The following is a 27,524-nucleotide window of genomic DNA, read 5'->3' as shown; positions in this document are numbered from 1 at the left end:
TGTTACCAGAGCAAAGATACTCTCAAAACCTCACAGCTGAAAACAAACCAATGCCTTGCTGCCATCATACCCTAGTGGCATCTCCCCTCCCTTCCAAAAACTTGGGTGAACTTGAGTTCTGCAGTGTCACCTGAGAGCCTGCAGCTCTGCAGAGACTCTGAGATGCATATCTCCACCAGCCAAGGAGATATCCATCAGCTCCAAGCCTGACACCCTCCTGATCCCTCAAGGCACATCAGTTTAGCTTCACTGACACAGAATCAAAAAAAAAAAAAAAAAAAAAAAAGGGAGATGGGTTCTATAGCAAGGATCATAACTATTTAATGCAAAAAACAGACTAAATTCTTTTCATATAGCGGAGTGTGGACATTGTTGGCTGTTAATGGAACGCACCATCACAAGAGTTGAGGTTTGGCTCTGGTCTCATGGTGTAACTGGATGTAGGTGCATTGCAGAGATCTAATCTTGAGGTGAAACTGAATACAGTTTCATCACCAAGTAGATTAGATGAAAAGATTCATAAGTACTGCCATGGGCATAGACAAAAACCATTAAGGACTCTAAAGTACTTGCAGATTGAGAAAGGCAATACTGAATGCTTGAAAAATTTCATTTAAAGTGAGCACTAAAAACTAGTGCTGACAATCCCCTTCCCTCATGTGGGTCTCACCCTACCAGCTGGATTTTACCAGCTGGGGGGGGGGGGGTGTCTAGCACTATCTTAACAGTAGGTTCAAAAATTTCTCCAACTGGTCCAACACTTATTGAAGGTAACAAAGACATTTACCATCACTCCAAGAAATCACTCTACTGCTCTCAAAAATTAAGATTATAGACTTCACCCTGACTGAAACAATCTTATTGAAACTTCTCATTGGAAAAACAGCCAGTAGTGTAATCAGATGAGTGAGAACTCATAAGTTTTCAAGAATCAGGAGCAACCTGTTGATCAAATGAGATCAAATAATCACCCCTCATATTTTGAGGGATGCACCAAGCCTACTAATACGTGACCAAAGATCTCCCACCCTACAAAATCCACAGATACACTCAGAGAAAAAAAATCCCACAACACATTAGCAGAAACGTGCAGATGTCTGAGAAGCAAACACAATGAAATCAACACCAATTGATAAATTAAGGACTTTGGTCTCTTATGGACTATCTAAAATAATCCTTTTTTTCCTGTCCATCCAACATGAGGAATAAAATTAAAGGCAACACAGAATAAAAGCAGAGGCTACAGAGGAAGGTATCTGTTGACCACAGGCACCAGTATCTTCTTTCTGCTCATCTGTGTTTGTGGACAACATTGTGCACTTGTAGATAGCATTGCTGTTCATCAAGCACTAACATAGCTCCGGAGGGATTAATCATATCCTGGCAGGAGGCTGTCCAAAATGACCCATTAGAGATTTCTGTCTTCAGCATTTCCAACTACAGGACTCTTGGAGGCCAGTGATTTGAACCTAGTGATTCAGAACAGCAGGAGATACTGTTGGTTTCAGTAGGCACAGAAAATATTCACTCTGTCTAGCCACAGTTTTTATACAACTCTGTCATAAGAATATTCAAGTGCCTTTGTTGTTTGCAAGCACTTAGAGACAGGAAGGTTTGTTGTGTATATATCTTTGCATTTGGTTCATTTTGCACATCCAGCAAATATGTGGAAATGTAAATGAGTGGCTTGATCTCAGGAAATTAATCTGTATAATCATAAACAATGCATAAATTTCATTTGAGAAAAATGGAAGAGAAAATGTTTGAAAAATTGAGGAAGACAGATACAAGAATCTCTTGTAGTCTGGTCTGAAAGTAATCTAACTGGAATTTGCCACTGAATGGATAGATCATTCCATGTCTGCCTACTCCCAGGCAAGGCAGAAAATGTCCATGGGTTTCTGTCAGTTATTCTCCTCTTATTCAGAACTGCATCGTCAAAGGTAATCACGTATTTCTTTGCCTCTAGCACCCTGCCTGAACAGTTTAAGTATCTCTTCATTGAGCCCACAGGCTACTCTTTTATCAAGAGTTTATTAGTGTTTAGTGTTCTACCCTGCCAGACCCACTCTTCTTTTTTTTTTTTTTTGTCTCAGATCACAATGCCTGCATAGACATTTTAAAGAAGATGTGACAATATTTTGGACACATTCCCATTTTTTCTCATCATATAACTGCAAATCACTGGATATGTTGTAGAACTATTGTATTAATGAAGGTACAGAGATAGCAAAAAAAATCAAAAATCCCCTTTTGTCACAATATCTAGATGCCCCGTTCCATTTGGCATCAGCTATAAGTTTACATAGCCTCAAGGGGAGACTGGGCAAGGCCACAGAGCAGAAATGCTTACAGGGTTTTTAAACACTTTGGAACTGCGTCCATTTGGTGAAATTCTTCCGCCATGTGTAGCTGAGAGCTGGGAGAGTACTTAGGGGGAGGCATCAGATATGCAAGGCTGGCTCTCTACTCTTCCCTGCATACCCACTTATGGCTATTGTTGGAGCCAGGATATTGGGCTACACTGACCTTTGTTCTGAACCAGTATGCCTCTTATGTTCTTATTATGTTCTTATGTTAAGCAGGAAAAGAATTTAGCCTCTGGATAACACCCGGTTGTGCTTGAATTCAGCAGCAAAATTCCTTTTCATTGTTTCAGATTTGAAAAATTAGTTACCAAAAAAAGCAGTGTGCACACCAGTATACGAAGTTGTGTTGGTACCAGACATAGAAGATTATTTTTTTTATAATTAAGAACCTCACAGGTTTTTTTATGTCTACATGGATAGGGATTTTTTTTCACCCTGAAAAACATGTAAGCCAAGCCCTGTTCCAGACTCCAGGAAAATTCACCATTAGAAAGGTATTTTAAATATAAAATAAATATAGAAATAAAACCATCCACCTAAGAAAGGATTCTGTAGCAAAAATTTCTGTGTGAAGTCTCAAGAGATTTTAGGCAGAACAGTAAAGTTCGTGGCCTTGCAATCTTTGCCAGAATATGTATGCTTTCTTAGATATTTAGATCCAGACGCTGGGCTCATCTAGACATTGGCAATTTAGTTACAGCTCATAGAGTGGTATGCTGGTTTATAACATTATTTGAATTATGTGATTTTATAATGACATGATTTGAACTCTGTTCAGATGGAGCTTCAGCCCCCTTCATTGAAATGCTTTGGAGACACAAAATGACTTTTGGAAATATTTTGAATCTCTTACTGATTATCAAGTTTTATTCTCTCACTGTCTACAAGAGATACTGTTCCACAGATTCTACTTGGAAAGGTAAGAATTTAGGGATTTCTGGAAGTCAAGATCTACATAAGCACTGTGAATAAATACTTGGCTATGTTGAAGACAATAACAACTTGTATAATGGGTCAGGATGCCTTACAGAAGGTTTTAAAAAGATATAGAAGAAGTGCAACTGGAAATACACAAACCTAATTGCATAATAGGGAATTCTGGGTCATGCCTTAAAATGGACCTGCAGACATCATTACTTACCAGCAACACATCAGGAATTTATTTCCTCCACACATCACAGTTTGAAGCTGGAAAGCAATCTTGCATAGCTGCTTGTTTTGGTGGGACTATACAAGCTGAAGTGAAATCAGACAAAACCACATGTAACAGCAGAAAAACAGAAGAGGCTTAATTCTAAGTGTTTCTGAACTTGGCATAGGAATAAGGAAATTAGAACATGATGAATATTAATTTTTAGATTGCCTGTGCATCAAGAGGTAAAACATCTCAGAAAAGCTACCTCTGCTGTGCATACCAACCTCTTATTCTTTGATGTTTTGTTATACAAACAGTAGTCAGATAAATATACACATAGAGCTCAAAAATCTACAGTATTTCACAATGTCACATCAAGTGAGGGATTCTTTTGATTTTTTTTCCAGACCTGCTCATGTGCACAATTTCTTTATGCCTCATTTGCTGTAAAAATATTGGTCGATGAACAATGAATAAGTAGACATATTTCTTTGTATAACTGAGAGTGAACTGTCTTTTTATGTTTGTCTTCATTTTGCAAGCCCACGTATCTTAACCTTCATAATGCCTGCTTACATTAATAAAGTCAATTTATTTACTGAATTGTATTTTATAGTTATTTATTTATACTTTAATCTTTATAAAGCTAGACATTTACTAGAGAAAATTTATGAATAAAGTTTCACAGAAACTTCAAACATGCACAAGTCTGATGTGCTCTCTTTCAAGAGATGTCTGACTCTGACCACATCAGTAGGACTGCTCTTCTATTCACAGCAACCCAAAACACCTCCTGAACTGGAAGCGTAAATATGTGAGGTAGTGGTGGAGACTGGTTTAGTTTTTGGTAGTCCTTGATTTCTGTCACCTCCACCTCCACGAGAAGCTCAATAGAAAATGTGAAATTTGTATGAACAAATACAACTGATTTGTGCAAAACCCACAGACAAAACACACACAAAGTATAATCTGGAACAGATATTTTAAAACATTTTAGAAAGAAATACTATCTTAAAACAAGTCCATATCCAGCTACTTTATTCTTGTTAGGGTTATTCCATCAAAAAAAAAACCTTAAGAGAACTATCAGTACTATCTGACACTATAAACTGACAAAATTAATCCCAAGTGGGAATGAGCTTTACACACAGCAGAGAAAATAGGGTGATACCAAGTGTTGGCTGGTGTTACTGACCAAGTCAGCAGATAAAGCCTACAAGCTGGTTAAACATCTGGAAGGAGGAGGTAGCATTTGCATGAAAGATGGCTGCAATTGTAACAGTAAAATAATCTATTTCTTAGGAAAATGTAACTAAAATGAGCTGGCCCTTTGACCAGGCATTGCAGGTGAATGCTATTAAGGTACTACTTGGAGCAATATCTTGTTTTCTTTGCAGGAGTTGTCACAGATACTGTAAAAGAACCTGCCTCATGTTTGATATTTAATAAGTAACAAGGAAATTTAGAGTTTCTTGAAGCACTTCTTATGGCCAGCTGTATTTTCATTCTGCCAAAAAGAGTAGAATATTTTATCTGGCAAATGTGTAATGACCCACTGGCTGAACTTCATGTAGGTGAGGAAGAGTTATGATTTGGCTTTCTGGTCATCTAAAAAAAAGGGCCCTTTGTTATTTGTTTTGGCAGCCTGGCTGTGTTGTTATGTTTTGAGGTAGTGTAAAACTGGGAGGGAGCAAAGGAAAGCTGAACATCTTTGCAGAAGTTCCGAGCCTTAAAGCACAAGTTCCCGTTCTTAGCTCTGCAGTGCAAGCTTGTCTCTCACGGACAAGCTCCATTAGTATTGTGTAGTCTCCCTCATCTCTAACTCAAAGCAGCCTACCCAATAAGAAACAAAAAATGTTGTGGTAAGACAGGCTTGCAAAACAGTCACACTGCAACAATCTGTGCTGGCCACCAACCAGCTTCCTGATGGCATTTGAGGTTGTTGACTTAAAGCCATGCTGGCAATCTATCAGTGGGGAGTTGAGTGGGAGGTGCCTTTCTGGCCCTGTTGACAGGGCTCAGGGTGGAACAGGCTCGACAACACGTGAAAGGGCAGCTTGGTGCTGCCCACGTCGCCTCTCACCAACACGGTGACTGCACCCACCCTAAGAGTCCTAAATGGCATTCTGCTTGTGAAGAGGTTGCCTTCCTCCTGCTTAAATGGGGCCCTGGTAAGCAGTGAGGATGCTTAACTTAAAAGAGAATATGAGATCAGGAACTTGGACTCAAAGATTCTTAGTTTTTAGAGCAGATGTCCAGAGCCAATAAAAACCACCAAAAAATATCAAAGATACATTTTTTCAGAGGTTTTAGAACCTTCATATTATGAGGGGGTTTTAAAATTCCAACTAAGATCAAAATACACAAGATTTGACCCACCAAAATTTAAAATAGAAAGATTGCACTCTTAGGTGGTTAAGATGATTCATTAACCTTTAACTTTTAGGTTTTTTACATGCTTCTACAGTACCTAAGAAAATATTTGGAGGCATTCAAAAGAAAAATGTTTGGAAAGAGGAAAGTGAAAAGTCTGTATTCCCAAAGACATCAAAACAAGATGTTTTGACAATGCCAGGAAATCTTCATCAAAATTTTTGTCCAAATTCTCTTAAAAGGAGATGATTACATATAGTATTTTGATTTTCACTAATTACATTTGCTGTAGTAGCACAACACAAACAATGCATAGAAGGATGAAACAATGCATGCTTATCAAGTGAAATGCTGGCTTATTTTCATCTATTCTATCAGTAGAAGTACAGCTCATCTCCAGGTAAGATTGCTATGAAAAATACTCAGTGGAAGAAAACATGCCATAAAAAGTAGGAGAAGGGAACTGGAAAAAGTAAAGCCTTATGATGAAACAGATGGAATGAAAACATTTGGCAAATATCACTGGTGGGCTATTTTTTGATATAGCTGTTAGGTTTCTCTAGTGTGAGAAGTCAAATAGTTTGGCTAATAGTCACATGTGCACATTGGAATTAACATATAAGCATCAAAAAACATTGCACCAAGATTTTTAACCAAAGAAGGACTCTTAATAAAGCTAGCACTGTCAAACTATGAAAGGTCCAACAGTCTTGCTCTCCCCTTCCAAAGATTTGCATTTCAGCCTTCCCTACTTGCAGTTTCCTCCCCATAGCAGGAGCTGAGGATCCTCCCAGAGGCTGGGACCAGAGGTTTTCCACCAGCAGACCTGATAATTACAAGCTGCTCTGTATGTGAAAAAAACACTACAGAAGGACAGATAATGGGAAAAGCAAAATGAATCTGACCTGGAAACACCACATTATTCCTTGGAAGTCTTTTTTTCCCCCTGGTATCAAACATTGGGAGTGAGAGTTGTGCTGACTTCTGTGACATCAAGAGGAGCTTTGAATTCCTGAGCACAGAAGTAAATTAAAATTGTAAAAGCCAGTTATAATAAAGAGAAAACTACAGCACTGTGTCACTGTGTTTAGCATCTCTGTGCTCTATCACAGCAAAATTAAAAGATATTAAAGACCTTTATATTTCTATCACAGCAGTGTCATGTTTAAGACAATAAAACAATAAACTGATTTTTCATAACACCAAACTACCTTCCCCACTCTTCTCATTCCCACCTCTGAAATTCTCCTTGAGTTCATCTTTACCTTGACCTTGCTTCTGCTGAAATCCTTGTTCACATTTTAATCACTTTGCATCCTGAATACTGCAATTCCTTCTACGGTCTGTCTAAATCCCAACTCTCTCTAAATGTCAAGAGGTCCAGAATGGTGTAGTCAGATTAATTTCTTGTTCCATGCATGGATAAACAATATGATAGAAGGGTTGTTTACATGTAGTTAAACTGAGAAGCTGCAGTAGAAGATGAGGTGATTGTATAGAAAAACAGGAATGGCAGAGAAAATATATACTGCAGCTGGAAACTAGCTAACATTCTCAGGCATTACTACTATTACTATTACTACTAGAATATATGTAGGAGCAAGATCAAGAAAGTTGGAAATCTCAGGAAAGCTGGAAATCCTGTATCATTGCAGACAACAAATGTCTACTCTGGGTCTTTGGGAGTGCCTCTGCCTCCCAAAACAGTGGCACACATTTGGTATCAAAACAGGCTCTAAGATCCTCACATGCACAATGCATCTGTTGGTTAGGAAAAAACTTTTTCTCTCTGCAGCCAAGGGGACACACAACTCTCCAGGCTTGCTTGGCCAGCCAGAGGCTACCACATCACACTTTGTTAAGTATCAAGAACAAGTGTAAAGAAATCATTTGGCAGAGGAAGCTAGAGCACAGGTATGCTATGTCACATTGTGCTGTTCTGCAGTGATATAGGATCCTAAAAATCACCTTTTTCAGAAGGACTTGATATAGAAGTTGTCCTGCTTTTCTGGGAATTTTGTGAGTTGTCCTGCATTAAAGAAAAAAAGGGAGTATAAAGATGATAAGAAAGTCCAGATGTCTGTAGCCCTGCTTGAAATTGATGAAACACTGTGGCAACTTGGCTTCTCTGGAATCAGTGAAAATAACTTGAATTTTCCCTGGAATATCTTCAGTAGATAGGGAAGGTTTGCATCCCATATTAATCACTATACATCCAACAGCAAAACTACCATGAGGCAAACTTGATTCCAGCCTTCTTTTCTGGCTCTTATCATGCCTCTGACATTCAAGCAACATTAATCAAAGAAACATATCCTGACTACATTAAAAAAAGCCCCAAAATAATAATTTAACTCACTAATGCAAAAAATGCCTCATCCATTGTTTCTATATACTCCAGAATCATATTCAATTTTGTACGAAAGCATTTTCCTCACCTAAATGGCAATAAAAAACCCTAAAAAGAACAAATAAATCACTCCCTGAAACAGTAACACATCTCAAGAATGCTTGCAAACCAATTAATCAAAACCGCATAGTTTGGATGATTCAAATATTTCATTTCAGTAGTTTTGAGACTTAAAGTTTTTTTCCATATTAGTGGCTCAAATCAGTGAAGAAAACTTTATTTTGGATCAAGACACAGAAAATTTCCAAGGAACAGTTCTAGGAAGTAGTTTCAAGTTAAAAAATTACTCAAACCAATCTCTTGCAGAAAGAAGCACACCTGCTTCCGCCTCTTTTTCACAGCTGGCTTAAAAAAAAAATCCCAACAGGCTGTAGCTATTTCTACAAAACCAGCTAGCAAATCTGTTTCTGCCCACCTGTGGCTGCTCCTTCAGACCAAATGCACAGGCCTGGAATGGGGCGGTGACCTTGCTGCTGGAGATGAGGCTGAGTGCCCTAGAGCTGGTTTCAGCCTGGTTACATGCCCGTCTAAGCCAATTTCCAATTATTTCAGGTGCAAGTTTTAGCATGTGCAGCAGCCCTCCCACTTTGTTTCCTCTCCTCATTACCATATGAAGACTTGCATTAGATGCCCACAGGCATTTTGCAAATTCAAGGATTTTCAATTACCCATCCTCTGACAGGCACCGTGTCATCTTTGTACAGCAGCTTTGCATCCATGAATGGGGGCTTGCGCGTCATTGTTGCCAGCAATGAATAACTCAGCCACTTCCCTCTCCTGCAGAACCCTGAGCAGCAGCAGCCCATGCCCTCTTGAGTGAGCTCTGCTTTCCTTCCACAAATATTGCTGGATCTATCTGTGGTGCCAGCTGTGGATGGGAATTTTTTTTCAGCAGTGGTTCTGCATCGCTTACGGTGCATTTCATCAGTGCTGTTTCTGCGTGTGCAAATGGAAAACATAACTATGGAGCCAGCAATATCTGAGGGATTAATATGGTTTCTCATTAATGAGAACTCTGTGACCTTTGGTATGGGATATATTTAGCCTGTTTGTTCTCTTTTTTTAGGAGAAGTATATTCTGCAACATGCTGTGATTTCTGGCCTATTGATTAATGGGTCTTTCCACCACAAGAAATCTTAATCTTTCTTAATTGCCTTAATGGCCTCATGGCCTCTCTTTTATACTCTCTGCCCACTATGTTGTTGTTGCAAATGCTTTTGTATCTTAACTTCATGACCATACTAAGGACTTAAAGGAAACTGACTGAGAAGTCTATTGTTGCTCTTGTTCTTTCCATTATTTAAAATCCTGTTTCAGGCTTCTAATATCTGTAGGTAATTTTTGGATGTAAGTCTGCATATATTATAAAAAAATTGTCCAGAATTCATCAATAAAGGAGTTGATTTTTTTAATAAATTCATAGTATAGTTCTTCTTTTAGTTCCAGAGATCTCTAGTGCAGACCAACAGATACATATATATTGTTATTCAAATCTGAAATATTAAAATTCATGGCTAGTGTTCAAATGCAGTGGTGAGAATCCCAATTCTACAATTCATAGAAGACTTGAGTAAGTCTGCCCTTAGGAATGATTTGCTATGATACATAGAATGAAAGATGAAGAGTCCACAAATAAATATCTGGTTTGTGTCTCTGCTCTCTCCTGGGGGTTTATTTAGAAACAAAAGAAGTGATGAGACAAGGAGCTATCAGATTTTCTTACAGTACACGTCATTTAAATTGCACCACGTCTGGGTCAGTAATATTTGTTGGTCACTGTGTTTTATTTGTGCTGTGAAATAGAAAGGCAGAAGGCAGGCCAAGTAAATGACAGCAGACAGTTTACTGACTTAATTTTCCACCTACTCTTTCTCTCCATGAAGAGGTGGAATGCCAGCAGAAATACATGGACTGCCTGTGTCATCATTAGCCCATGGGCTAAATACAGTATCATCACACGAGGTTGACTCACACAGCACTGACACTTGCAGGAGATGTACCCACACAAAAGAATAATTATAACAGGGGTGTTGTTGACATTCATAAGTGACCCTAGGCTCAAAAATTTTAGTCCACAAAGTCTACTGAGGGTACAATATTTTTTCAAATGCTTCCAAGCAAGAAGGAAAAAGTTTAAGAAAGATTTCATCTAAGTGGTCACAGTAGCTTAATCCAAAGTTCTTTATTTGCCTGACACTAAGTTAGTCCCAGCAACTTCTAAGTCTAGATCTAGTCTAGAGCCAGCTGTGCAAAAGCAAAGGCAAAACTGTGAAGGCAGCAACTTCTATGGAAATAATTTCACTCCTCTCAGAAGGGAGAAGGTAATGCACAGTAATTGCAATACCCACAAACAGCAAATCTTTAAAACTGTCAGTAGTCCAGAAATGTGTCACTTAGACCACTGTAATTATGGGAGAAAAGGTGACATTTAGGGCTGGAAAAAGAAACATGCTTGTGGTAGAGTCTTTTTATAGGAAAATGTCACCTGTTTAAAAGCTGTTCAGAATTTTGGCAAGTTAGAAATAATCATGGATGACATTACTTGGCAAAGAGCAGATGGAAAGATCAAAACTGGATAATAGATAAAAGCAATCTGGCCCATGGTTCCATCTTTCAATTTATAATGGCAGCAGCAATGTCAAACACTCCAAAACCTGACAACCAACGTGGTATGAGCAGGTCTGAAAGCAGGGGGAAAATGCCCAGGGGCAAAAAAACCCCAGCAAATCACACTGGCAATTTGAAGGAGTGAACAATACGTTTCCCCCAATTAGAAAGATATGTGCATATGCATAAATATTATTTATTTGCTGAGTTTTGGTGGGATATTAAATGTTAGCAGATAAGATTTAGTAAGGCTTATGGTTGGTTACCTCTGCAATGTTAGTTTTCATCCTTTCCTTTAGCATGATGCATCACATTAATGAAAGCAAGCTTCCATCCTCTGAAAAGCAGGTAAATCCAGATCTTATAAAGCCTTTCTAACACGGAGGTCAAATTTAGGTTGGAAGTTTGAACAAAAATTCTGATTTTAGATTTCTATCCAAATCGCATGTTTTTAATAGAATTTTCTGTATGCAGTTTCCTAGAATGTCATTTCTTGTTGATTTTGGTGGGGAAGGTCAAAGGAAATATTCTTTAAAAGTTCTGATCTACACAACTTGAATATTAATTTCAGCTTGCATTGCCACCAGGGTTAGGCTCTGCAGATTTAGCCCTGACACTGAAACAAGAGATTTGGAGCTTTAATAACTAAAGTCAGAAAAAGGCATTTCTCCCAGTGATGAAGACAGATGGTCAGAAGGAAGTCAAAGGAATGAGGTATTTTAATGAAGGCTCACCTATGGTCCAAGCACTTTTGCACTCACTTCTGATACTTTCAGATACTCATCAATTTCACTTGAATTTTTTTGCCATAGTACCAAATTTGGAGTTGTTATACACAGCCTCAATTGACTCAGAGAGTCTGATTTTCAATTTGTGGGTATTTTAATTCTAGTTTACCAATAATGCAAAATTAATCTTAACATCCAGTTACAGATGCCACATCAGCTTTTACAGGGGGAAAAGTTTTTTCCTATCTTTTAAATTCAAGTACTTCTAAAATGTTTGAAAAATCTTTCTATAGTAGAGTCTGCCCTGGGAACACTGAATATTTGAGGTTTGATTTTTTTGCCTTTTTTCTCATGACCTACAAGAAACGTATTCTTTTGTTTAATGAAGAAAAACATAACAGCAATTTACCCACCCTACTAAAAGGTGATTGAGAAAGCAGCTAAAAATATAAAGTAGTTGTTTATGGCTACCGTTACCTTTCTCTGTTGAATAAAATGGATCAGGCCTGTATAAAACATCCAGGGTAAAAGCCCCTGCGAAAAGAGAACCCCAGCTAGGTAGGAATTGAGATGCAGGAAATGAGGACATTAAGGAATGTGCAGTGCTCAGTGCTGAAATGGTTTTGTTTGTGTATGTGTGCTTATTTGTTTGGTTTGATTTTTAGTTAGTGATATTTTCAGGAAAAAAACCAAAAAACAAAACCAAAACAATTTGTGACTAGCTCTGCCCTTTGCATTTATTTTCCTTCCTGGGACTTGGGGAAGAGCTGGCATTTTCTCTAACAACTGAGCTCAGCACCATCTGATGGAGCCTCTCAGCTGCATCTCCAGATGCTGAACACAGCTCTCTCTTGTGATGATATTGTGGAAATCTATGGTGCGGTCAGAGCAGTGCAAGTTTTTGATCTGCAGCCATCCAGGTGGTGGAAAGATTGTCTGAAACTTCTCTTAAAGCCTCTTCCACAGGTGAAGCACATTTGTAGGGAGGACCATAACTGGAGTAGAAATTTGATACTGATAGTACTAAGTCCTGGCCTTACTGGAGTTAAACTATATTTTCCATAGATTTTACTGTGCCTCAGGTATTCTTTGAATCTCAGGGAATTAAGTTTTAGCTAGCAATAGCATCTCTTTGCTGATTTTTGTGACAGTTTTTTTTCAACAAGAAGTTATCCAACAACCACTATTATGCTCACATCAAACACCTACCAGCATCTACTGAGCTACAAGCCAGGAGGGTTTCTTGGGAATGAAATGGCTCCATGACAATAGAAGGAACACCTTTTAACACCACCTCCACCATCACACTTCATGAGCATCACTAGACGCTTTCCTGAATTCTTACTCCTCTCACAGGTCCAAACTGTTGTACAAGGAAGGAAAGAGAGAGAGAGAGAAAAAACAAAAATCAAAGTGATGTTGCCATGAGAACCAAGGGGCTACAGAGACAATAGGAAGTCAACATTTTCTGGAACTAGAAAACATGAACATTATAATTACATTAATGATTAAATCTTTATGACACAAATGACATGTCACTTACTTCCCAACCTCAAGGTCATACTACGGCATGTCACACTTGTATGTCCTTGCCCATACCCTGATTCCTCCAAGAACTATTTAAATGTTCAATTTCACTAACAGAAAGAATCTTCATGGGTCCACCACTGACATACATCTCAAGGAAGTGGAGGCAAGTGTTTATGCCAGGATTAAGACTTTTGTCTTTAGGTACACTCCACTGTTGCATGTGAATCACTGTGTTTGGTGCACAGCAAACACAATGATGGCTGCAGGACAAAACTGGAAAGGTGGGGGAAGTGAGGATTCATCAGATTCTGTGAAAAGAAAACAGCAGAATTTAAAATGAGTTTGCTCACTGTCTGTAGGATGCTATTCCACCTGGAAATAATAAAAAGAGAGCCAGAATTACAGCTCCAGCAGGAGCAGTGCTTGAATAGTTCTGTGCTGTGCCCACAGATCTACCAAAGACATTTCTCTGCTCAAGAATGCTTCAAGTAAACTCAAGCCAATGGAAGTGAAGAATGAAAGGTTTGTGTATTACAGCTACAATATTGCACGTCCTCAGGGCTGGAAGTTAGGAGACCTGAAGTTTAAAACTTGAATGCTGACACTCTGATGTAAAATTGATGCAGAGGATGTTGGAAAAAAAAGCTGGTAGGAAGCTCTGGAACATAAAGGGACATGTTACCTTAGCATTCAGTTTGCACTGGCTTTTTTTCTGTTCAGCTCCCCATGTATCTTACTAAGAGTAACCTTTTTCACCCACCTTTTTTGCTCCACCCTCACTCAAATCTGTGCAAATGCTATCATCAAAAGCCCAAGTTCATCAGGGTACATAGGTGCATACATGCTCTCCATTACAAGTCATCTGCTTGCTTCCTAGGTACTTGCTTTTTAGGTACTTAGACTCAATCGTATTCTTAAAAACACTCTGAGTAAACTCCTAAGTCAATTTTCTTTTGCCTCATTCCAACCAACATCATGGGAGTATTCTTTTCTTTGGCTCCTTGTCTGCCCTTTAAACTTACTATCCCTGTCTATAGTGCTCTAAAATGTCTGCATACTCACCAGCATTTCTCCATAGATTTTCTTCCCCTTACTTTTCTGAATTCACTCTCTTGTCTAATGTCATACAGCTCTCTTGACTTTTTTTCCTCTGCTCTGGACCATAAGTAGCATCTGATGTTTTTTCTCCTACTTTTGAAACAGTGCCCCTGGCCTCTGTCGTCATTCAAGCAGCCTTTCAACCCCTTTTGACCATCATTATTTTCGTCATTTCAGTTCTTCATAAAAAGGCAAGAAAAAGGAGGAACAACACAATGCAAGAGTGTATCAGAAGTGCTGAGACTCTTCAGAAAATTCAATTATAATAATTTTATTCTTAGAAATAATCACTATACTAAAACCACTGATATTTTTCAGGGTCTATTTAAAATTATAATTTGATAATACAGATTTTGAGATAGCAGATCCCACTTGATGAATGACAGCATCCAAGTTCTGCGTTGCCTTACTTAAAGAATCAGACTGGAAAACCACAGAAGATAAATGTCATGAAGTGTAGAAAAACAGGCAAAAGAATAGAGAACAGAGCTTCTCCAAGAGAGGACTCTCTAATTCCTGGCTCTGTGATGGCTCTTTGGCTCAGGTTAGCTCTGCACTGAAGCCTGCAGTGTGCAGCTGTAACTCCTGCAAGGAGGGCACAGTCTCCTCTGGGCAAGATCCCTGTGCTCCTCAGCTCCATCCTGCGCTGTACCTGAGCTGTTTGGTTTGAAGTTTGTAGCCCTGCAGAGTAGACACACACCATTGAGGCACAAATAGTTTTGATCTGATGGAGGGAAAGTTGTTGGGTGCAACAATAGGAAATGCAATCAGCAACTTCTCCTGTTTTTGACAATTTGTACCTTTTGTAGAAGGAAAACATTACAGTAATTTCGAAGCCAAATAAGTAGGCCAGAAAGGGCTGCTCCACACTTTTGTGATCAAGTTGGAATGTAACCTCCAAGCTCACTTAAATCTCTCATCTTTTACAAAAGAATTGTCAGTAGCCTACTCAGATGCCTACCTGTGCTTTTCTGGAGTCCCTATGGGATTTCCCAGGAGGGCTTTCCAGATGACCAAAGTGTCCCCAGCACAAACTGACTGCATTTCTCAGTTGATGCCCACAAGGTTTTATGCCCAAGAATTTCTGCTAATTTACAAAAAAGTTGTAACACTAGGTTTGAAAGAATTAACTTCCACTGGAGTCTAACTGTGTTTGCTGATTTTTCTACCAGCAGCCAGTATGGAGCTTGAGGAAAGCTAATTTCCCTTGCCAAAAAGAGCATGGAGGCTTTGTGACATCCTTTCTAGCCCATACAAGATTCTTTAGAAACAATGGCCTAAACCTTTAAAAAATATTTCATAGCAATGAAAAATGCTCTGAGCATTTTACTTCCAGCAGGACAGAATAACCTCTTATGTGAAAACCATGGACTGAATCTGTCCACCTATTCTCCCTGCAAAACATTTTCTAATCATGCTATTAAAGGGGATGAACATATTTTAAAACATTAAAATTTGATTTTGTAAAGACAAATTTCAATATTAAAACACATATAATGACTCTTAGATTAAGCTTTTCTGATATACTTAATACCCAAGCTAAATAACTAATCCACAGAGAACAGGAGGTGGACTCAGCAGCTGAGTAAGATTACAATTTCAGGACATAGTGTAGAGGACACAGGGAAATGCAATCTCATCATTTTCCTAACAACATTCACTATATATTGGTTAGTCAAAAGCAGCTGGCATGTAAATCAGAAAAAAACCCCAACATCCTGCATTCAGGAAATTGTCTCATAGGCCTGAGACCTGCCCAGTACCCAACTGCAGCTGTGTAGTTTTGTCCTTCAGAGAAGAGGCAGAAACAACTCTGTGAGCTGTATTTCACTCAGTGGTCTGTTTAGCAAAGCACAGGTATGCTCAACTTGGACATATAGCTCAGAAGGAAAAATTACTCTCCAAGAAAAGCTGATCAATCACAAAATGAGTGGAACACAGTAATCATTAATTACAGATGAAAAATCAGTACATGATTACTAATACAAAAGATTTGCCAAGGGTTCCTAAAAAAATTCCACTGTTTTTATAGCAGCAAGGTGTCAAAGCAAAAGAAATGGAAACAACATTATAGAAAGTCCTTTCTCAGAGTGAAGTAATTTTTTACTTATTACTGGATTTGTTCTACTTTTATGCAAGCCAGGAAAGGTAGTAAAGAACATTCCACAATATAATATATTTCAAGTAATAAGAATTTGCCAAAGTATTCAAATCAGTTTATATGCATGCATCTGCACAGACATTGCATTAATGTACACAAACTCTGTTATGTTCACTGATATCCACATTAATGTGCTATGGTTGTTCTTTAATGCCTATGACACTGTGTGCACATGCACATGGTAGAGAGTGGAACATTCCCACATGCAACATGTGAACTGTTGTAAAGTCCTCTGGAAAACAAGAAACAAAAAACTCTTTACCTGAGAGATACTATTTTTCACATATAGTATAGTACATGCAAACACATATGGAAAAACACAGCTAAAATAGCAATTTTCTTCATTTCCTTTCACCTAACTCAACAAAACATAATTTTTATTAGGCTGTGATTTATTTAATAAATATTGTTAGTTCTTATATTTCCTCAGGTATGTCTACTGCAAGGAAAATAAAGCTAATTTAATTTAATGATTCGTAGGCAGATAATCTTATGAACTGTTCAGTTATATTTTACATGTGTTTTTCAACAGCCTGAAAAAAATTAAAATGAAAAAGGATGAAGGTTTATATTTTAAAGTGTTTTGTTTTAATTTTTTTTTCATAAATTACTTTTTTCCTAGCTGAAAATGGTTTATTTTAAGAGTAACCAGATCTTTACAGAAAAACATATAGAAATTTAAAAAAAAGAAGAATCAAAATCATTTTACCTCAACAAAAAGAACCTTACTATGATTGCTCTCACTAGGACCAAAATATAAAATGAGATTTAAGAACACTTCAGAAGTTGCCTGCAATTCTCTTTGTAATTATCAAGTGGTTCAAATGATGAAATGTTGTGTTAGCTGTAATAGGCTATATATTTCAGCTATGTGACAGGTTTTTCTTGCCATCCAGCAAAGAAAATTCATTATCTATGCCACAGGAGTAAAGCTAAATCCCCCCCCCTTCATTTTAAAGAAGGCATATGAAGGTTACTAGAATGCCTTTGCTTTCTAAAACCACTGATATGTCATTTATATTCTCCAGAAGGAGAGAATTTGTCTACAAGCAAATGTCTCTGCAACAGAGCAAGGTTGCTAATATTTAGCATATCTACATCTCAGCACATATTTAACCTGAACTACTATCTGCTTCCTTCGGCATCTATACAGGGAAAACAGATTAAAGCAGGCAGGAAAAAATGGAACCGATTTTTTAACGTGAGCAGGATTGGGCCTAACGTGTTGTTAGCTTGAAGGAGAAGGAACTTGGTCTTTTTCACGTGCTTCTTAATATAAACATCTCTTTGGCTTTGCAGAAAAGATACTGTCTTTGAGGAATTTCTGTCATAAGTAATTTCCATATATTTTTCCCCCAAATGGGATAGGAGCTCTTGCCTTGCCAAAGTAGAGTGAGACAGAAAATTTAATTCTGCTTAAAAACTTATCCTGGAAAGCACAGCAACCAGGCTGAGGTTTTTTTTGATGTCCACTTGTTGATACTGACCTGCACAATATCTGTGGCAGAATATATATCAGAGGGATGATGTGTGCCCTAACCTCAGCGTGCTATCACAAACCACTTGGCACCGTGCAACACACAGAGGGAGGATGGCATCAGGGGAAACAGCAGCGAATTAAACTGCTCTGTCTCACAGAGGAGGCCCTGAAAGGCATGGGTTTTAAGCACCAGGTATGGAAATGAATCTTCTCCTCAGCTGGCTCTGGAGCACAGGCTTGGATGTGCTTGCAGCAGTCTGGGTGGGATGCTGGGCTGGGTGACTGCTGGGCGAGAGGAAGGAAAGCAGTGAACCACCAGGCTCCTTCGTGCAAGTCCCTGCTTTATGCTTATTTGGATGAAATAACTGTATTGTAGGATTTTTAATAATTCAAAATTATCACCATACTTTGTCACCAAAATAGCACAATAGATAATTGATCTGCTGATCCAAAACAGCACAACCCCAGCAGAATGTTTGTGTTAATTCACAAGGGTTTTTTTAATGAATTTGGGAAGCTATCTATATACCTACACAAGGGTCTTATTTTATTATTAACTGCAGTAATTTCATACTGGAACCCTAATATTACAGTGCAATTTAGTTGAAACTGTTGAACTTGTGAACTGTTAACAATACAAATAACACAATAATAGCAAAGAATCCAAACACTTAGCAGCAGCAAACTAATAATCAGTAACACTTTCATGCCAAATAAGCTACCAGGGAATTAATAATTTTGCCTCCCTCACCGCAGCACCACTGGTGTTTCGAGACATTTCTCCTCTGAGGAAAGAAGCTGACAAGTGCCCCAGCCCTAAACCAGGGTGGGTGTCTCCTCTGGGCAAAGGTTTGTCTGCTGGTGCCCCCAAATGTTTTCCACCCTCCTCCCCCTCTTGATGGGGCCCTGGTGAACACAGGCTGTGCGTCACCAGCCCTGTCCCAAGCTATGCAAACAAGATACATTTCCAGCACCTCACCCTCGTGAGGTGATTTGCCTCATGAAGGTAAGGAGCCAGGAGGTAAACAAATAGGTCTGTTGAGCCAGGCCTTGCCTGTACACACCTGTATCAACAAGGATGCAAGCACAATTACCTTACCTTAACGAACTTAATCTTTAATTTCACAGCTTGGCCCTTGTCCTCAGCCTCTTAACAAAGGAGCTGAACTGTTTTAGTCCATATGACCACCCTTCCTCCAACAGCTGTGGAAACTTAGAGCCATGACAAGGATTTTTGCCCCTTGTGAAACTGTCAAAAGCAATAAATATTTTTCTTTTTTTCCATCATTAGACCCCGTTAAGAAAGCCTGGCCATTGTCCACTGTAATTCCCAGCGCTCACGGGGCAGGAGCTTTATTGTCCCAAATGAATCCTGAAGTGTGAACAATGCGGGGGAAAGCGGCCACCCTTTTCGGCAGGGTGTAGCCGTGAGGAATGCGGCGCTTCCCCACGGACGGCTCCGCCAAAAGAGCACTTGTGTTTTTTAACACTGGCCTTTCAGGAGGATGCTCGAGTTAAGGCATTGTGGCCCACTGTAAATAGATGCACTCGCCAGAATGGGGCTTCGTCATCCCTAATTAGGGAAGTAACTCCAGAGAGACAGCATGTCACTTGCAAGACTGGGCTCATTGTTAGGTTTGTGCGCGTCCCCACAATGTGAGGTAATTGGAGTTGTACCTTTTAGAAAGCTGCTAATTTCACATAGGAAGTGCTAACAAGACCTTTGTGTGCCATGTTTTCCTTCGTCCTTTCTAAGGAAGTTACAGAGCTCGAGTACTGGGAATGGCTGGGCCAAGGCCTGCCGGAGGAGGCTGCGGTAATGAACCACTTCAGCCCCCCGCCAGAAAAAGGAGGCCTAATTTTCGGGCCTGAGAAGACGAGGACGGACAAAAGGTTCTGTTTAAGCTTATTATACAAGACATTCTCAGTGCCTACACAGCTTTCCTCGAAATGACCCTCTCAAAATAAGTGCATCAAGTTTGAGCAAATAGAAACATGCAACTTTCGAGGCTGGGGGTTATAGTTTTCTTTACAAAGCCATTTATATAATGTAAGCCGCAATTAGCGCGGAACGGAGCAACAAGATCTAGCGAGGAAAGTTCCCCTGACAAAGGACAGAAATTAGGGGAATAAGTAACAGTTAAATATTGGCTTTGGATAACTGGCTGAAAAGGCCTTTCAAATCAGATGTGGATGTAGAAAAATAAAATAATTTTACTCCAAATATCTTTCGCAGCAAAATTTGGCTTTTAAATCGCCGACTGATTGACTCCACTAATTTCAAATTATCTAGATAGAATGAATCTGGCCTTAGAAAAAAAAAAGATAAAACCAAAAAGCCTCTCAGCTTTTAAGCCTGACAATATCAGCAAAATGTCCATAGGAATTACATATAAAAATTCAAACAGTAATGAAACAAATTACTACTTACAGTATGAAAAGTCTGCAAAAGCTTTTTATAGACTTGAAATGCAGAAGTTATATAAACTACTCAGTGAAAAGAATTAGCAAATGACCTTTGCAGATCAGGGGCAAAAATGAACAATCTTCAGGGGGAAAAAAAAATCACTGTTAACAATGGCTTTTAATGCCATTTTGCTTCCCTCATTTATCTAATAATCATGGCAAGGTTAGGGTAAACAATGAACAGTATGTTTTCACATATTCCACCTTTAGTGTCCTCCATATGAATTTCTAAAACACTTAAGAGAATAGATACATAAACCTGTGACCTTCAAATGAGCTTTTTGCTACTTCCAACATTTTGAATAAAAAAGGTCAGAAAATTGAACCGCTTTTGCGCAGTAATGAATTCCATTCTGTTGGGTAAACAAAGCTAAATTTTAAAACATGGACCTGACATCTCTATAGCTCAAGAAGCTATTCTCTTCTTTGGACGCAGGGGGGAAGGGTGAGGAATGCAAGCACTCCACCAGCCACCCCCTAAATCACTGCAGCACCCGCCAAGGAAAGGAGGAGGAGACAAAAATATTTGGTTTTATTCAGCGAACAGCCATGATTTCCAAGGCCAGAGCAACACAAATGTTGGATTTTTGAGACTTTTTTTTCCTCCACCTCTCCCCGCTCAGTGAATAATTGATCCAGTCCACACAAAAAAGAAGCCAGCGCTACCCTCATCAAGCCAGCTCTTACTGATGAGGGCCTCCAAAAGTTACTTCAATTTCCGCCGTGCTTTTGTCCGTGAGTTGTCCTGGCTGAAAGGCCCAGTTAGGTATTGTTGCAAAAAAAGTCTGTGCCCACGTATATTCCCCCCCTCTAATTCATACTCCGCATTGTGGGGTTTTGCTATTCAGGGACTGATTGGACAACAGCCCAAAGAATGGCCCCAGTGATTAGGCTCTCAGCATGGGTCTGGATTGTGGGTATAAACCCAGGGCTGGGGCTTGAATTCATGGCTGCTTTCTGCTTCCTCCTAGCGCCTCCCACACCCAATATTTTCTGCATCCTTTGCTGCAGGTAATGCATTCCTTCATAACAGGAAATGGAATCTGTATAATTAGCCAGCACAGTAGTGTGTGAGCCCTTGAAAGTCCCGGGGTTGTGCCCCAGGAAGCAATCACGCTTCGGCATTGATAGGAACTCGCGGGATTTTGGTCAGGGTAGGATAATACCAAACCCCGAGTATTGTCATGACAAGGTATTCATCCTGCTTGACAAAGGAAACTTTTCTGCCGTCCCCCCAGGGGCACGCAGGGGCGATGCTGGACACAAATTTGTTTGTTTAGAAGTGGAGGTACGGTTTGCCCAGCCCAAAGGCCGGGCCTGAGCCCGTCCCTGCCTGCTGCTGCAGCGCACCATCCCGCTTCCCACTTTGCTTTATGTCTGGAAGTATGGCAGCTGCGCGAGGCAAGGCAAGAAGTGTACAGATGTCAGTCTGCCTCTTACATGTCAGTAACTGGAATTAATTTACATTTATTTGCCAATTGTTTTATATCATTTTATGACAATGTGCTGCATAATATAATTTAAATCTTTAATGTACAACTAATTCTCTACCATTAATTTGTCAACATGATTACTGGATATGCCACCAGTAAATGCTGGATGACTTGAAATATGTAGAAGGCATTCCTGTAGCTTTAAAAGAGGTTTGTATCTGAAATGACAAAGGTTTACAGAACTTTTTTTGGTCTGTCTGTAATTTTATGAAAACTACAATTTCAATGTGATTTCACAAACTGAATTATTCCAAATCTCATTCTGAAATAAAATCAAATGTCTAATATATTAATTAGCCCAGGGAGAGAGTCCCAACAGTATTGTAAGAAGCAAAATGATAGTTTGGTTCCTGAGAAACGCAGCCTTCATCGTGACAAATCCTGGCTGATAGGAGTTTAAACTGTCTCCCTGCCAATAGTATTTTATTTGGGCAGAACAGGAACCATTTTAGCTATGTTCTGGAATTGAAAAGCAGCTCGTAACAAGAGCAGGTTGCAAATTTTTTGACAGAAAATGGTGATTTGTTGAAAGTCGTCCCGGGTTGTAGAGCAGGAGCAATAACGGGGAAGGTTTCTCCGGGTAGAGCTGCTGATTAAAAAATGGAGAGGTAGAGGGAGAGAAGGAGAGAAGGAAAGAGGGAGAGAGGAAAAGAGGGAGAGGGTTTTTTCCTGCCTCCCAGCCCTCCCCCCAGCTGCCGAGAGGTAGGAGGTCAGGGCACTCTCCAGGGATGTGGGAGAGCCAGTTTCAATTAGCTCAGCAATGCGCTTGTGAGGGGGAATTCAGAGCACATCACCTCTCTGCTTTAAGGGGGGGGTCTGGCCCCCATTTTTCCTGCAGCTCCCCTGCTGCTTCTCCCCCTCTACCAAAAACGGGACGTGTACGTGCTTCTCTCAAAAAACAAAGCGGCCCGGAGCCCGCACTGAAGCGGAGGCCCCGACCCTGCAGCACCGCACCGAGCAGCGCCTGCGGGCTCGGGGCATGGGTGCGAGCAGCACCTGCAGAGCACAAGCATGGTTTGAATTCCGGGCTCGGCCTCGCTGATGCCCTCGGTGCTCTGCCGGCAGCCCGTGGCAGGCAGGAGCAGCCCCTTTGTCGCGGTGTGCTCACTGGGTGCCGCACAGAGCAGCCGGCCCTCGCCAAGGGACCCGGCAGCTCCGCGGACACCATCCCCTGACTATTTCTTTAATTCAGGCGGGCTCCCTGCAGCTCGTCCTGGGCAGACAGAAACCTACACTCACACCAACATTGCTCCAGGACCAGGGTACATGTACAATGAGTACAGATGAATATGCTGGGGAAATAATGAATAAAATGTATTGAAACACAGCAATTAATTTCCGGGGAATAATTTGCTAAAGGAACATTTCATATTCTCACACTGCTCTTTTTAAAGCTCAGCTTCCTGCCTCTCATCTTCACTCTTCTCTACCTTTTGGGTACCTCACAGGAGCTGTATGAGTCACCAGAATACTGGAAAAATCTAGCAATTTCTTTCCTTAAAAAAAAAAGGAAGAAAAAAAAGAGGGCTTGATTAAAAATTAAAATAGGAAAAAAAGAGAAGATATTCACTGAAAAAGAAGTGTTTAGACAAAGCCTGTCTGCTTCAATTTCCCAGCTACGTAAGCTCCCTTGCTCTGAGAGTGACAGTAGATTCCATAAATTAACTGAAAATCCCTCTTCTCAAGAGCCTAAGTTATCTCTTCTTTGCCTGCAGCTCTGATTTAGAATAGGCGCTCGTTTGTTTACTGTTTTAATTAATGCTCCTTTTCAGTGTGGAATAGGGGAAGGGAAATGAACTGACTTGATAAACAGGTGTAGCTGTTATGTGTTATATTTGGGATCATTCAGGACTTGCAACAGATTAATCAGGCTTGACTGGACGTGAACCTCCTAGCAGAAAAGGTAGATCAACTCTGCTGGATGCCCAGTAGGTGAGTATTATTTTAACTGCTAGCCTGTGATAGGGAAGGCTTAGAAGGACAGTCATCAGTGGAGAATATCTCTGGTTTTGCCCAGGAAAGGAGTCTGATTCTTTCCCCCACTGCTTAACAGTTAAGGAGACCTTGACAATATAAGCCACTTTTCATCCCCCCTCTGCTTCCCCTTCTAACCTCGCTGCCTCATATTCAAGGGGAAAGAAACAAATCATCCCATTATTTTAAAAACATTTAAGTGTCACATTGGGGAAAATGCTCTCCTAGGTTAACTATGAATGATTGAAGATTTTTTTTCTAAATGCAATATAAGTGTAATAACAGTTTAAGTGTCATGCTACACTGTGTATTGCCTTTGCACCCTATGTAATGCCTAGCACACTCAGAGCAGAAAATGATCTTAAATCAGTCTTTTCTCAAAGAGAGTTTGAATTCTTAGCCTCAAAGGAGAATAATAGTTGAGCTTAGGTTTCTTCATTATGAGGCAGCAAAGAAATCGTGTGATTTAACTGCATCACAGCAGTAAAGCACTGTTCAGCTTAGGAATATCAAATTCCAGAAGAGACTGCATGTCTTTCTTTCCAAATAAAGTAACATCTAAAAATATATCCATTTACTCCGCAATTTTTCTTGGTTTGTACAATTAATACATGTACAGAAAGCAACATCACATTAAAAATAAGTGAAAAGGAAGCAGGGAGTATCCATTTATAATATTATCCAGCTCACCTTGGCAGACTGAGGCAATGTGGGGATGTTGCACAACAAACCAGGCAAGTGCTTTAATTTTAACTGCATTACATTAAACTACCCAGAGCTTATGGCTGTCAAATGGGACTGTGCTCACTCGTGTCTCTTGCCAGCAGACTGGCTGAAAACCAGCTTTGGTGTCAGCTTTGAAGACAGATGCTCACCCACCTTCTTGGGAAAAGATACTTTGGACACAAATGTCATATGTCCTCACTGCAGAGCACAAATATAGAGCTAGGTCTGGCCTTCCTTACACTGTCTCCATCAGGAGTATAAGTCCTGGAGTCAAAGACATTCAGAATATGACACAGGCAATCTTGTGTTATATCTGGACCGCTGATTTTACCCATCACAATTTTAGTAGACTGCTCGAAGGGAAAGTTATTAGATATGGGATGGAAAGGAAGGATAGAAGTCCTGCTGGAATGTTCTTAGCATTTTACTGACCCCCAAATACTCTCAGACATGCAAGGAGCTTTGATATATTATAAAAATCTGAGATAAATGTCCTGTTCAAAGATAGCCTCTACTATCTTGCTACAACCATCAGCTTGGGCTCCATGATGGCAGCTGATAGCCTAGCAGTACCTACCATGCCATAATAAAAAATTTATTAAATTTAAATTTATCTTATCTTGTTCATAGATGTCTAAATGCTCTCCTACCAAGATAAAAAACAGCTCAACAAGGTCTGCAAGGAAAACATTTTGGAGTTACTGCTGCATTCTCCTCTCAGGAAGTTTACAGCCTCACAAAGGGGGAATTTTCAGCCTTCCAAACAGCATGGATACTGCATAAATGCAGTAGCATTTATTCACATGCCAGGTTAAGGAAGGCTCTGCCAAAGCCAGACCAAGGAAATCACAACCCAGCCTATGGATCCTGAGAAATCCCCCCTGAAAATTTGGTTGGAAGATGCCTTGTTTTCCTAGCAAGGTACTGTACCTGATCATCAACACATATGTTTGGAACCAGTCAAGTGCACTTGGCAAAACCAGCATTGGACTTGAGGGAAATCTACAAAAACCCAGATCCCAAACCCAATAGCAACAAATGGTCAAATTTCTGAGGAGAAGGCCAGTGCCAGCTGCCACCCCTCTCCCTGGACAGAAGTGTGTATGTGCTGGAGCAGGAACACCCTTCAGTGCATTTCTCTTGCTTCTGCCTCCCTCAAACACTCAGTGGGAAAACATCAGGGGGCAACTTATGTGTGATCTGGATTGCCACTGTTCTGGACTTCTCTCTTCTCCTGAGTATCCATTGATTAAACACAGACTCATCCCATACAGGAGCATCCATCCCATGATTCTAAGCCAAGTAAGGGCAACCATAATCCTGATCTTCAGTTTTAGATCACAGCTAACTCATATAGGGAACAAATGACTTATTAACAAAACATAGGAACCTGAAAGTTAAGGATTAGGAAAAGACACCACAAAAATGGAAATTTATTCCAAGAATTTTTGTGGATCTTTCTAAACCAGTAAGAACTGTATTTTACCAGTCACCTAAATTTGCAGTACGAGAAACAGCAAATGCTTGAAGCATGTGACAGAAAATCAGGCACTCCTAAGCCAACATTCACCAACAACTGGTATTGTCCTATCCCCTTTTTTGCATGCAAAAGCAAAATTTTTCTCCCAAGTCTTTCTTTTATTTCATGAATAGCATAGAGCTGTAGGCAAATGAGATCTAAATTATTTAAGAAGAATCAGTAGCACCTTTCTGACTTTTGCCCAGGACAGATCCATGAGGCATTGGCCTCATGAAAAATCTTTGGTTCCCCTGCCAAAATCCTTTTGGACCTCCAGGGCCAGGCAAAGTCCCCAATGGCAGGCGAGGGCAGGCAGAAGGTTTTCTCTTCCTGGGGAGATGTGCTTTGTTAAAACATGTGTTTCATTACAGAATATGAACGACATGTGAGGCTGTGGAGTGTCACAGCTTTTGCAAGTATTTGAATCCTTCCCACCTTTTCACCAGGAATTAACTCCACTATTACTGTTTATTGTGAACTTCAGTGACTGAGCTTTGGAAACTGCCCAAAATCTGCAGCGCAAACCAGCATCCAAAAGCCTGAAGAAAAGGAGGAAGGCAGAGGCGTGGAGGCAAGTGTCAAGCTAGTTTTGCAGAGCAAATAGAGTATTATCCTTTTGTTTAAGACTTTTTATCTGCCATGTGATACTTTGCTTGGAGGAGCAGCGCATACTAAGAGCTTTCCTGCGCACCCCACTGTCCTTGATTGCTTTACTGTTCTCAGTGCAGATTTATTAAATTTTGAATTAACATGTGTTAAGGAGGTTGATTTTGTTTGCTCTGCCACATAACTTACTTTCCTAAACACTTAGTAATAGCAGCAGTTAATCTATTGACCAATGGCTTAAGCAGCAGGTGGCTTTAAGACCAATGGGCCAGTCCTGACAAGGCCCACAGAAATTCCTAAGGCCTCTTTGTTACCTGGGCTGGAATAGAGAAACTACTTGTTTGGAAAATGTTTCTCCTCCCACAAAACATCTTCAGTATTAAGGGTCTTTTGTTAGCAGAAGGCTGAAGAGGGGGATTATGAAGGATAGTCTGTCACACAAATTGTTTCTTCTTAGACATATAATGCAACCTGCATTAAAAGTTTATAAACTAATCTAATGAAATTATCATTCAAACGAAGCATGTCTCCGAACATTAAATTGATGCCCTGACCTGCCGTGCAATTTCCTCACTAGAAATCTCAATATTCCTGCTGCTATTTTTTCTAAAAAGATTTTTTTCTAAAAAGCCCTCAGCACTGCTCTGTTTGAAACAGGAACCCAGATAATCTGCAAGGGCTCATTTTCCTGGAAACCCAGGCAGTAAAACATTAACAATTAAATTAGTTCCCATGTCTTAAGGAATCCGGAGTTAACTGTGTGTCATCTGGGTCATTATAGCCTCTCCCTGCTGTGGCATGTAAATCCACATCAGGAAAGGTGTTAGTTTTTTTCAAATTTATTATTA

General features: G+C 39.9%; 1 protein-coding gene and 1 long non-coding RNA gene across 3 annotated transcripts in view; both read right to left on the bottom strand.

Moving 5' to 3' along the window:
• The window catches only part of CAMKMT (calmodulin-lysine N-methyltransferase), a 266,645-nt gene that overhangs the window by 15,777 nt on the left and 223,344 nt on the right, over positions 1-27,524 (bottom strand). The gene's annotated exons all lie outside the window — the stretch shown is intronic.
• LOC113458749 (uncharacterized) lies at positions 283-20,148 on the bottom strand. 2 transcript variants are annotated; one of them, XR_003379289.2, is made up of 6 exons: positions 18,992-20,148; positions 12,833-12,986; positions 7,846-7,906; positions 6,783-6,889; positions 3,511-3,605; positions 283-1,469 (listed from the first exon to the last, which is right to left on the bottom strand). It is a non-coding gene; the product is annotated as an uncharacterized LOC113458749 (long non-coding RNA). The 2 variants fall into 2 exon arrangements; XR_012579473.1 differs by lacking the exon at positions 7,846-7,906 and having other exon boundaries at positions 18,992-20,142.

The sequence above is a fragment of the Zonotrichia albicollis genome, chromosome 3 (genome assembly GCF_047830755.1).
Source record: "Zonotrichia albicollis isolate bZonAlb1 chromosome 3, bZonAlb1.hap1, whole genome shotgun sequence".
Taxonomy (NCBI): domain Eukaryota; kingdom Metazoa; phylum Chordata; class Aves; order Passeriformes; family Passerellidae; genus Zonotrichia; species Zonotrichia albicollis.
The sequence above is the reverse complement of the archived record's forward strand: the minus strand, read 5'-3'. Positions and strand labels throughout refer to the sequence as shown.